Source organism: Tamandua tetradactyla, chromosome 22 (genome assembly GCF_023851605.1).
Source record: "Tamandua tetradactyla isolate mTamTet1 chromosome 22, mTamTet1.pri, whole genome shotgun sequence".
In the NCBI taxonomy this organism is placed as follows: Eukaryota; Metazoa; Chordata; class Mammalia; order Pilosa; family Myrmecophagidae; genus Tamandua; species Tamandua tetradactyla.
The window spans coordinates 10589132-10602759 of NC_135348.1; the positions used below are offsets into that span (position 1 = coordinate 10589132).

At 33.8% G+C, this 13628-nt stretch overlaps 1 long non-coding RNA gene across 1 annotated transcript in view; it reads right to left on the reverse strand.

The window, feature by feature from the left end:
* Positions 1–12123, reverse strand: part of LOC143666035 (uncharacterized) — a 58933-nt gene extending 46810 nt beyond the window's left edge. The window contains exon 1 of the long non-coding RNA XR_013167325.1: positions 11874–12123. This is a non-coding gene — a long non-coding RNA (uncharacterized LOC143666035). The remainder of the gene's footprint in view (positions 1–11873) is intronic.
* Between the last annotated feature and the right edge of the window lie 1505 nt (positions 12124–13628).

Below are 13628 nucleotides of genomic sequence, written 5' to 3' on the forward strand. Positions count from 1 at the left end.
TAAAACATGAGTGTCATCAATTTTTATTTTTCAGATAATATCCACTCAACTTCCCTTAGCATTTAGTTTTCTAAACTCATAGTGTTGCTGGGGATTTCAGAGGTTGTCTGACCATGTTCTTCATTTGAAATAAAGACACTCAGACAGAGACTCTAAAAGATACACCTACAATCTCAAAACTAGTCAATGGAGTTTGTTTTCAGGTGAAGGGAGGATATGGTTGTAGCATTTGTGTTTGCTTTGTGTTTGCATGTTCTCAAGCAGTGGAAAACCACTGTGCTTGTCTGTCTGTTTGTTAAGCTGAAAACAGCTTAAGATGTTGTCTGCTTTGTCTATCTGTGCCATTTGCATGCCCATCTGCTTTGCATTTGCTGTCTGGAACATATCCTCCTAATCATGAGGAAATTTCTACTTTCTTCTTAAAAATTAAAGATAGCTCCTCAAGGCAAACAGGATCCCCCCCTGGTGTTCAATGGATAACTTAACTCCAAACAGCTCCTTTTATCTGTTAAAGAGCTAGCAAAAAATAAACTCGGAGCTCTGGCTCTCTCTTGAGTCAGGGACTTCCTTGCTTTCTGACTTTGTGCCATAGGTTTTTTCTTCCTGAGCCAATTCTTTGCTGGACAAAAAAGAATAACTGCCGTAGGTGGTGTCACCCACATTCAGGCTTTAGACATATCATTACAGGAGATTTCTCTTGATCCAGTGCAAGAAAGCAATGGATATTTTAGTTACTGAATGAATGAAGCAGGTTTTTGTTATAAAACCGATGCTTCATGATTCTGAAAGAACATAGCATTCATAAAAGAGTACCTTAGAAGTGGTTAAAGCTTGTAACAAACTGGAAATTTTTTTGATGATTCAAAGCCTGGGAGATATGAGTAGAGAATCGGAGCTTGCCTCAGACAGGAAATTGGAATTTAGTGGGTAGTTAAGTAGTATAGGAGAGCTTTGCACGAGGAAAAATTAAAAAGAAATCATCATGACAGGAAGCTGACATGAAGCCTTTAGTCTCTGAGAATAAGAAAGCATATTGCCATGCATGTGAAGTTGAGATGATAGCCTAGAAAACTGAAAAATTTGTCATAAAACAGTTTTAAGTTAGAGTTTCTTCTATGCCAGTTATATTAACAGAGGAAATTTAATACAAAGTATTATTATCTAAATGTGGAAGAACTAAGAAAGAGGGAAAATAATATTAAGGTGTGGGGAAAAGAATATTGAGGTGTGTTGGGGATCCCTAAGACCATCCCCAGGATTTCTGGGAGAACTCACAGTTCTCAACACATAGTAGGACCCTTGGCTCTGATTTCTTATAGCACAAGGATACAAAGCAAAATCAGGAAAAGAAAAAAGGTGGATGGGACAAAGTCTGGAGAAAATCGGGTGCAAGCTTTCATGAGTATTCTCCCAGTGGAGTCAAACAGGATACATTCAATTCCCCCAGTAACAAGTTGTGACAATATGTGTGAAATGTTGTCCAACCAGTAAAGCTCATTACAGACTCAGAGCACAGGGTTTTTAACAGGTGTTGGTAACATAGGCTCACTCTGCCTAACACCCATCAAAATTCCAGATTCCCAGAAGGAAAGCAGGTATTCAGAATAAATCTTTTTTATTTTTCTTTTTCACAGTTTGTGGGGGAAAATGAGCTCTGAGTAGGGAGGTTTTGCTAAACCGGCTTTGGTGTCTGAGTCAGAAGAATGGCTCTAGGGGGCTGGAACCAGAAAGACATCTGAAGACAAGGGAACCAGATGCCTCCTGATGCCAGTGTCTATGAGGAGACTCTGTGAGCTGGCTCTGCAAGAGATGAAGAACATTCACTATCTGGGAAAACCTTCTGCACTGGTGCAAATAGCATTGCCAAGAGGTTGAAAGGGTATTCCTGTGGCAATGCTGACAGGACAGGAAATCAACAGGATGCAAGCAAAAAGGACAAATTCCTTTCTCCAATCTTCTGGTTTGTCTCTCAAGCCCTTTTAGCAGATGGCAAAGCAGAAATCTGTCTCAGTCACAACATCACTAAACAGGGTATAGGGCAATGGATTTGGAGATGAGAAACAACAGCTTAGTAACTGGCTCAAGATTGTATGCCATTTTATCAGACCACCGTGCTAAAACCTAGAACGTTTTGCAAGGTATTTATACATTACAAAATTGAAGTCAGAGCATTTGGACTGGCTCTTTGGGAGCACTTCAATGGTAACATACATAATGATGCATAAAAAGTAAGTGACGTGAAAAGTAACCTGTCAGTGTACCGAAGAGTTGCCTGTTTCCATCAGGTAGCTCCTATCCTATTTCTATGAGATGTTAATTGAGAATAACGAGATTCATAATTGTATCACATTACCCTAAATAGTTATTCCTTTTCCTCTCCTTTGCATTTTCCTGCCGCTGTGACATGGGTATGGTATTCAGTGGCCAAAGCCACGTCCAGCAAAATTTTTAACCTTTAATGTCTTATCTGATACTGTTGTGTTGTTGAATATGTCTTCCTTTCTTCTAAAAAATTTGCTTTAAGTAGAGTAGTTTTAGGTTAATGGAAAAATATTTCCCCCTATAACTACACTGAAATATAGAATTCAATGCTGTTAATTACACTTCCAGTAATGTGCTACCATCAACACCATCCTTTTCCAAAACTTTACAACCAGCCTAAATAGAAGTTCTGTATAACTTAAGTATTCATTCTCCATTCTTTATCCCAAATCCAGTCCCTGGTAATTTATATTCTAGGTTATAACTAAAGTTTGCTTATTCTATTTTATATCAGTGAGATCATATAATATTGTCCTTTTGTATCTGGCTTATTTCACTTAGCATAATGTCTTCAAAGTTCATCCATATTGTTGCATGCATCAAGATTCACTCCTTTTTCCATTTGAATAATATTCTGTTTTATACATATACCACATTTTGTTCATCCATTTATTAGTTGGTGGACATTTGGCTTGCTTTGATCTTTTGGCAATTGTAAACAATGCTGCTATGAGCATCAGTGTACAAGCTTTTGGGTACATACCTAGTAGCAGCATTGTGGGGTCATATGGTTATTCAATACTTAGCTCTCTGAAGAGTTGCCAAACTGTTTTTCACAGACTCTGCAATATTTTTACATTGCCATTCACAATGAATGAGTTTTCTTCTACATCTTCCCCAAAGCTTGTCATTTCTTTTTTTTTTTAAATACTGAGCATTCAAGTGTGTGTGAAATGACATTTCATTGTGGTTTTGATTTGCATCTTCATGATGGCTAATGATGTCAAGCCTCTTTTCAGGTACTTTTTTGGCCATTACTGTATCTTCATTGGAGAAATGTCTATTCTTTTGCCCATTTTTAATTGGATTGTTTGCCTTTTTATTACTGAGCTGTAGAATTTCTTTATATATTATGGATATTAAACCTTTATCAGATATGTAATTTCCAAACATTTTCTCTCATTGAGTAGTTTGCTTCTTATTTTCCTGATAAAGTTCACTGATGCACAAAAGTTTTTTAAATTTTGATGAGCCATTTTTCTATATTTTCTTTTACTGCTTGCGCTTTTGGTGTAAAGTCTAAGAGACCATTACCTAACACAAGCTCCAGAAGATGCTTTTCTACATATTCTTCTAGTTTTGTAGTTCTGGTTCTTATATTTAGGTCTTTGATACATTTTGAATTAATTTCTGTATATGGTGTGAGATAGGATCACCTTTCATTCTTTTGTATCAAAAAAAAATTAGCTATTGGAAAATTTCTGTGTCTACCTAAGGGTTTGTCAATTTTATTAATCTTTTCAAAGAACCAATTTTGGTTTTGTTAATGCTATTTTTTTTATTCTCAATTTCATTTGTTTCTGCTCTATTCTTTGTTGTTTCTTACTGTCTGTTTATTTTGGGTTTAATTTTTACTTTCTCCAGGTGTACAGTTAGGTCTTTGACTTTATCTTTTCTTTTTTAATTAAAGCATTTATGGCAATAAATTTCCCGCTCACCTTTGCCTTCACAGCATCATGTAAGTTTTGATCTTTGGTTTCTCATTTTCATTCATCTTAAAATATTTATTGATTTTCCTTGCGATTTCTTCTTTGAGCCTCTGATTGTTTAGGACTATGTTATTTACCTTCCATATGTAACGTATTTTCCAATTCTCTGCCTGTTATTTATTTCCAGCTCCATTTGTTTATGTCAGAGATGATGCTTTGTATCATTTCAATCTTTTAAAATTTGTTAAAATTTGTTTTTTGATCCAATATGTGGTCTATCCTAGAGAATAATCCATGTGCGTTTTAGAAGAATGCATATCATGCTGTTTTAGGTTGTAATTTAATATGTATCTGTTACTTCATGTATCATATTATTCAAATTATCTTTTTACTTATTAATCTTACATCTAGATATTCTATCTCTTGATGAAAGTGATGCATTGAAGTCTCCTATATTTATTGTGATAGAGCTGTCCATTTGTCCCTTTAGTTCTGCTTGCATTTCCCTCATGTATTTTGAGGCACTGTGGTTAGGTGCATGCATATTTATGATTATTTCTTTTGGCTGATTTGTCCATCTCCTTGGTATATAGTGTCATTCTTTGTCTCATAACAGCTTTGATTTTAAGCCTATTTTGTCCAACATAACGACCTCAGCTCTTCTTTGCTTACTACTTGTATGAATACCTGTTTCCTCCCTTTCATTTTCAACCTATTGGTGTCTTTGGGTCTAAGGTGATTCTCTTGTAAATACCATGTAGTTGGATTATACTTTTTTTTAATCTACTCTTCCAATCTGTATCTTTTGAACTAAGGACTTTAATGCATTCAAATTCAGTGTTATATCTGTAAAGGCAGTTCTTCAGCCATTTTGTCTTTTGTTATGTCATTAGTTTTTTTTGCCTCTCTTTTCCTTTATTGCAACCTCCTTTTTTGTATAGGTTATCTTTTTTGATGTATCTGACTGATCCTTTTTTCATATATGTTTCTACATATTTTTAAATAGTATCTTTGTGGTTACCTGGGTTTTATATTACACAATCTACATCTACAATGACTAATTTGAAAAGAAACCGATTTGGCTTCAATAGCATATATGTTCGTTGCTCCCACATCCCTCTTCATGTTTTTTTTGTCTCACTTACCTCTTTATACTTTGCATGCCTATCATCAGGAAACATGCCTTTAACTTGCTCAAATGTATTTTGACTCTTTTATATTGAGGATACAGTACTATTGGGTTTTTCATTTACCCTTTAAGTTACCATCACTGAGGATCTTCATTGCTTCAAACTACTCCAAGCCTCTCTTGCTGTCTTTTCCTTTCAACCTGCAGAAATCACTTTACTAAATTTTGTAGGGCAGATCTTTTGTTGACAAACCCTCTCAGTTTCTGTTTATCTGTGAATATTTTAAGCGCTCCTTCATTTTTGCAGGAAAGTTTTACCAAATACGTAATATTTGTCTGGCAGTTTTTCTTTGTTCGGTGCGTTAAATATATCATATCACTGCCTTCTGCCCTTCATGGTCTCTGATGAGAAATCAACACTTAAGTCTTACTGAAGATCCCTTGGATGTGATGAATTGCTTTTGTCTTGCTGCTTTCAGAATTCTCTCTTTATCTTTAAAATTTGGCATTCTGATTATTATGTGACTCAAAGTAAGCCTATTAAGATATATTCTGTTCAGAGTATTTTTCACCACACATTTATGCTTTCATAAATAAGCCATTATTTCCTCAAATATTCTAACTGGTCTTTTTCCCTTCTCTCCTCATTTTAGAATACCCTTGACAAATATGTTTGAGTATTTCATGCTGTCACTCAGTTCCCTGGGATACTGCTCAATATTTTTCTATTCATTTCCCTGTCTTTTTCTTCGGACTGCATGATTTTGATTGTCCTGCCTTTTGGTTTACTGATATTTTCTTTTGACTGCATGAATTTGCCCTTATATGCCTCTAGTGTATTTTAACTCTCTGTTATTGTGCCTTTCATCCCCATAATTTCTGTTATGTTTTCTTCTAAATGTTCACATTCTTTTCTGTGCTTATACATTCTCTTCTTAATATCTTTTAGCACTGTATCCATATTTCCTTCATCCCCTTGAATTGATTTAGGATGTTTGTTTGAATTTATTTGACTAGTTGTTTCAAATTCCGTGTTTCCTTTGAAGTTTTAATTTTTTTCATATCTTCCAGTTTCTTAGTACAGTTCATAAATTCGTACTGATCTCAGGGCATCCAATTATCTTGATGGACTAACTCTGAAAGTCACCTTCTCCCTCTTGTCTAGGGTTTTGTTGTTTTTTGCTTTGTGTTGAGGCTCTCATATGGTTTTTGCACCAAATTACTCTAGGTCTTTAGAATAGCTCATGTATATCTGTTCATATTTTCTCAGGTCTTCTTTATCTGATTTTTGCCCTAGATATGCAGTACAATTTTTAAGATTGCACCTTTTCTGCAAGTTTCACCTATAAGAGAAAGCTTCCTGTCCTCTGTTCCTTCTCTGAGAACCTTTATCTGTTCTGTTTGATTTTGGTGCAGAATTTTCTCCCCAACACCTATGATTTAAATTCTCTATCACTCAGTGCCCACACTTTTTTCTTTACTGAAACAAAAAATCACATTTAAGTAAACAACATGTGGCAACAAAAATAATTCATACAGATGAACAACTAAACATTTTCATGTTTCAGAACTCTGTTAGTACTTGTACATCAATACCCTGTCACTTATGAATTACTGCAACATGCAAATGTGGGACCACAAAATCCTTCAGAAGACAAAACAAGAACATATTTGAGTAATATTAAAGGAAAAGCAAACCTTATGTTCTTCAGTATGCAAGAAAATGTTCACTTTTAAAGTAGTCATATAATCTGCATAAATTTGATCAGTTTCTATGGCAGCTGAATTTCTAATCACATTGGCATAAAATCAATTATATTTTATTGCAAAAGAAAAAATAACTCATTACCATAGTGTCAAAATCTTCATAGTCCTTGGAACTTATGATAAGGATGATGGTATATGCACGCCAACACTGTTTATCTGGATTCCAGCTCCCTTTGGAACTTTCCCTTCACTTCTGCAACTATCACCCAAACTTCTGGTGTATCCTGCTCCCTCCAAACTGCTTCCCAAACATAAACAAAACTCCTTCAATGGATTTCCAACATCCTCTAAAATATCTAGAGACATAATTTTCTTAAAATATTTTTCTAAATATACTGGATTAAAGAAATTCATAAATATAGCTTGAAAGCATAAAAAATTACAAGCATGAAATATAAAAATGAGACAGAAATTTAGTAAACTTCTAAAACACTAATTTCTTTCTGTAAATGAAAAATAAACACTTCAGAAATGCATTGGCTTTCATGTGAAATAGAAATGTTAGGAAAACATTCTAAATATACTGAAAATTAGTAGCAAAGAGTCATACTTGGTCATAGTTGGCAGGAAGACAAAAGAAATGGGTGAGACATGCTGGCTAAGGAATTAGAGGTTTGGAAAGCCAAACGAAGTAAAAAACTAAGGGATATCATTTAGGTCATAATTCTAATAATCTATTTTTGTTTCAATTGTCTAGGATAAAAAATAACCATATGCATGAACATATTTTTATTATCATGAAAGCACTAACTGAGGTGAAAGCTTTATCTTGGGAGTAGCTATGGGTTCTAACATTGGGAATTAGAACAGCAGCAGTGTTTGACTTATTTATTTAAATGCTATTTATTGAATTCCTCTGTATGCAAGGCCCCATATGGTAAACAAAAGGGTTAGGCTCTACACTTATGCCAATTACTTTTTAGAAAACCAAAAAGAAAATATTAGATAGTATAAAGTGTTATATAAATTTTATATAACAGACCTGAAAAACAAATAGGCAATAGATTGGTCTAAAGACGGAATACTCCAAAGGACAGGATTCTCCAACTGAGGTTAAAAATCAGAGAGCCTAGGAAAGGGCCTAGGAAAGGAATGACCTTAATTAACAAATGGCCTTTTTTCAAAGAAGGGAGGGCAGGGTGTGGCTGGATCCTAATGCACTTAGGTGAGAAAGCTGTGAAATGAAGTCAAGAAGCAGGGCTTAGTTCAACTGCGGTCATTGATGATTCAATGTTTTTCATTTTGTTTAACTTCCATGGCCCAGGAGATGGTCAACATTAGTAAATGTTGAAAGTGAGCTTAGAAGAATTATGTATTCTTTCGTACTTAGGGGAGCTTTTCCTTTATATGTTAATTACACCTGATTATTATGATATTCAAACCTTCCACATCTTTACTAATTATGCTTGTTCTCTCAGTTGGAAGTAGTATGTTAAAACCTCCAAAACTGAATGATTTTTTTTCTATTTTTCTTTTATTTATGTCAGTTTTTGCTTTGTTAATTATGAATAATGATATCAGGTACACACATATTTAGATTACGGAGAACAGTTGTTACATCTTTCTGGTGGAACATTTTCTCATTATGAAAATTCCTTCTTTATTTTTAGTAATGCTAGATGCAAATTGATTTTTCTGATATTAATATCTGTACTGGCATTCATTTGACTTGCCTAAAATTATTTTGCATCTTCTTATTTTACCCTCTGTATGTTCTTAGATTTCATGTTTTGTATGTACGTGACATTTTTATTTTATCCAACATGATAATATTTGTCTTTTAATTGGAATATTCAACCATTTGCATTGAATGCAATTGAAGAATTGTAGGTTTATATTGACATACTGCTATTTGCTTTCTATTTGTCCCATTTCTACCATATTTCTTGTTCTGTTTTCCTTTGCCTTATTTTTAATCAAGTATTTTTCAAAATTTTAATTGATGTATTACACATATATTCAATGTGCACAAATAAAAATGTTCACAAATTGAATACTCCCCTTTAGTCAGGCCCAAACACAGGTCAAGAAAAAAATATCAGCCTCTAAGAACTTCCACCTTGTGACCCCTTGCCCACCATGTGCAACCACTATATTGATATCTAAAAGCACTTTCTGCACTTCATATACACGGATATATATAGAAACACTTTTTTGATTGACTTCTTTCACTCAAGAGCATGTTTATGAAATTCATGTGTTTTTGTGTGCTGTGGTTTGTTCATTTTTAAACAATGGTTAGTATACAATCGTTGGAATGGGCCACAACTATTCTATCTATTCTGTGATTCTGCATAGTACTTAGGGTTCTTCAGAGAAATAGAACCATAGAGATGAGAATAAAGAGATTTATTTTAAGAATTGGCTCATGTGACCAGGGGGATTGGCAAGTTCAGATTCTGTAGGGTAGGTTGCAAATTGGAAACTCTAATGAAGGTGACATTGAATCCCAGGAGAAGGGGTCAGGCTGAAGTAGAGATAGAAATTTTTCTTTCTGACTACTAAAATTCTTAATTCTTGCCTTAAAGCTTCCAACTGATTGCATGAATAGATTCTTCTCATTGCTGAAGGCAATCACCTTTCATGGTTTTAGATGTAATCAGCTTTAGATGCAATCAACTTGCTTATTATTTTGATCTATCTACAAAATACCCTCACAATAAATCAGCCCAGTGCTCCTTTGACTCAACAACTGGACATTATAACCTATATAAATTGGCAAGTGAAATTAATGATCACAGGTGACATTTGACTAAAGGCCAGTTTTTGACAAACTATTGTGCTTGTAGATACTCTTTATCAGGTTAAGAAATATCCTATCTGTTTCTTATTTGTTGAGAGTTTTTTTCATGAATGGGTATTGACTTAAATCAAGTATTTTCATCTCTATTGAGGTCATCATATAATTTTCTTCCATTTTCTGTTAATGCAATGAATTATATTTATTGATTTGTAAATGTTAAATCCAGTTTACATAATATGCCTCACATGCCTTTTTAAATATGGCTAAAATTGTTTTGCTAATACTTAGCATTTTAGTTTGCTGAAGCTGCCAGAATGAAATGTACCAGAACTGAATTTGCTTTAATAAAGGGGATTTATTAAGCTACAAGTTTACAGTTCTAAGACCAAAAAAAATGTCCAAACTAATGTTTTACTAGATATGGGCTAATAAAATTTTCTATTACTTATGCTGTAAATTTTGGTAAAATGTTATGTGTTAAATACATTTGCTTATTTAATTGAAATTATGATATTAATTGTACATTTGCTTATTTAATTCAAATTACAATATTAATTACACAATTTCCATTTATTATCTTTGTAATGTTAGTAATATCTGTAATCATGTCACTTTCTCATTCTTCTAAATCAGCTAAGGGTATGTTGATTTTATTAAGCTCATCAAATAACTAGCTTTTACCTTTTCTCTGTTTCACTTACTATTCTATGTCAGTTTCCTTTAATATTTTCTTCTTTTACATGTTTAATTTTCTGGTGTTTTGCCATCTTCTTTAGATAGAAGTTCAGATCATTGCAGATCATGGCAGAATTTCAAATATTCTTCTTTTCTAACATATGAATTTGAGCCAATAAATTTCCCTCTTTCACAGATTTAGCTGATCACTTATTTTCGTGTCTTATACTCATTATAATGCAGTTTGAAATATTCTATGGTTTAGTTTTTTATTCCATTTTTAATAAAATGGTATTTTTCAATTTTCAGGAAGTTAAGATTTTCTAGTTGTTATTTTTGTTGTTGTTTTTCTTGTTCTTATTAAAAATGTTTTACCTTACCTCCACAGCTGTCATAAATATATTCTTGATAATTTAAGTGTTCTATAATTTGTTGAAACTCTATATCACACAACAAGATTAGTTTCTATACATATTTACTTTACACAAAAAATGTGATTTTTTTCAACTTTAGGTATTTGGTAAAGGTCAATTAAGTAAAAATTGTTAATATATGATTCAGATTTTACCTTAATTTTTTGTTTCTTTCTATTACCAGCTATTGAGGAACACACCACGGTATTGAATTTCTTTGTCTCTACTTTAAATTTATCCATTTTTCTGTTTTATTGAAGTAATATTATTTGATGTATGCATATTTGTAATTTTAATATTTTACTTTATTCTTATGAAATGAATTTCTTCAGACCATAAAGAATGTGTTGCTCAATATCAGTACAATTTTACCATTTTTTGGCCAATGATTGTATTATACTTTTTTTGTATTCTTTAATTTTTCATCTTCTGTATCTCTGTGTTTAAAATGGATTTCCTTTAAGCTGCTCAGAGTTTAATTTAATTTTCTGTGAGAATTGAAATTCTCATTTTTTATTTAGAATATTTATTCAAATTATATTTAATATATTACTGATGTTAAGTTTATATTTCACATCTTACTGTTTATTTTTTAGTTCACTCTCATGTATTATCTTCCTTTTATTTTCCTTAAATTGTTGTTTTGATTTATAAATACTTTTATTCTTCTATTTTTCCTTTTACTAACTTGTTAGTTGTATGTTCTACTAGAGATTATTTTTTACAGTATAATAAAATTAAATTTCCTACTTTCCTGATAATGGTAGAAATACAGAACACTTTAACTATTTAACTGTATTGTTGTATTTCAACATTTAGTGTTATCATTCTTATGCATTTTAAATTCCACAGGACATCACAGAAATTGTTATGCACAATACATATTCATTCATATTTATATATATGAATTTTGTGATGCTTTTCATTCCTTCCTACTTGTTTTTTTTCTCTGGGATAATTTCCTTCTGACTGAGAACTTCCCTTCTGAATTTTTTGTAAGACAAGGCTGTTGATGTCTTACACCTAATTATTTATTATCAATGAACTTTTCTTTGCATTCACTTTTTTTTAACTTTTTAAATTGTATAATATAAATATGTAGTAGTTAGGGTTTTCTAGAGAAACAGAATCAACAGGGAACACTCGTAAATATAAAATTTATAAAAGTGCCTCACATGACCGCAGGAACGCAGAGTCCAGAATCTGCAGGGCAGGCTGTGAAGCCAACTATTCCGATGGAGGGTCTGGATGAACTCCACAGGAGAGGCTCACCAGCTGAGACAGGAAGAGCCTGTCTCTTCTGAATCCTGCTTAAAAGGCTTCCAGAGATCAGATTAAGCACTTCTTATTGCAGAAGAGACTCCCCTTTGGATGATTACAAATGTAATCAGCTGTGGAGGTAGCTGACATGATCGTGATTTAATTCTATGAAATATCCTCATTGCAACAGACAGGCCAGCACCTGCCCAACCAGACAAACAGGTACCACCACTTGGCCAAGTTGACACATGAACCTAACCATGACACATACACAAAGCCAAGAAATAAAAAAACAATAGTTTTCAAAACACTCTTCAACAAGTGGTTGCAGGATAGATCCCAGAGTTTGTCATGGGCCACCATATGATCGCCTCATAATTTTCCTTCTAGCTGCTCCAGAATATAGGAGGCTAAAGGGCTTAAATACTTTTTTTTATCATGACAATCAACTTTTTTTGCTTCATTTTTTGTGAACAATGACATATATACAAAAACCCTATAAATTTCAAAACACAACACCACAATTAGTTGTAGAACATATTTCAGACTTTGACATGGATTACAATTTCACAATTTTAAGTTTTTACTTTTGCTGCTCTAAAATACTGGAGACTAAAAGAGGTATCAGTTTAATGATCCAGCATTCAGAGTCATTTGTTAAGTTCTATCTTCTATGTATAATTCCACCATCACCTTTGATCTTTCCATACCTCTGTTTGGGGTTGTTTGGGCTATGACAATTCTAAATTTTTGCTATTGGAAGTGTCTGTCACTAATATGGGGTAGGTATAAAGAACTATCTGATGTTCTGGAGAGGCTGGGCTAGATTGCAGGAATTATCTGGACCAGGGACCCATCTGGAGGTTGCAAGTTTCTGGAAAGTTACTCTAGTGCCTGGAACCCTTGAGGAATCTTATATATTGCCCTAGGTGTTATTTAGGATTGGCTGGAATGGTCCTGGTTGGAGGCTGGCAGGTTATGATAGGTAACAAGGTCTACCTAAAGCTTGCATAAGAGTAACCTCCAGAGCAGCCTCTCAACTCTATTTGAACTCTGTCTGCCACTGATACTTTATTAATTACACTAATTTCCCCCCTTTTGGTCAGGATGTAATTGCTGATCCCACAGTGTCAAGTCTGGATTCATCCCTGGGAGTCATCTCCCATGTCGCTAGAGAGACTTTCACCCCTGGATGTCATGTTCCATGTAGCGGGGAGCGCAATGATTTCACTTGCAGATTTGGGCTTAGAGAGAGTGAAGACACATCTGAGCAACAATGGAGGTCCTCCACAAGTAACTCTTAGGCATGCCTACAGGTGATTTAAGCTTCTCTGCTACCTACATAAGCTTCACAAGACTAAGCCTCACGATCAAAGGCATGGCCTATTGATTTGGGTATCCTTAAAGTTTGACACAGTTTCAGGGGATTCCTTGATGGTAAAGTTTAATAGTTCTATATTCTTTCTCCCCTCCCTCAGAGGACTTTGCCAATACTTTTTAATTATCTGCTTAATATACTCTAGGAAGTTTCCAGGCTGCATTTGCTTTTTTTTTTTGGCATAGGCTGGCTCAGGGAATCAAATCTTGCATTCACTTTTTTTTGCATGGGCAGACTCCAGGAATCTAACCAGAGTCAGAGTCTCTGGCATGGGAGCCGAGAATTCTGCCAC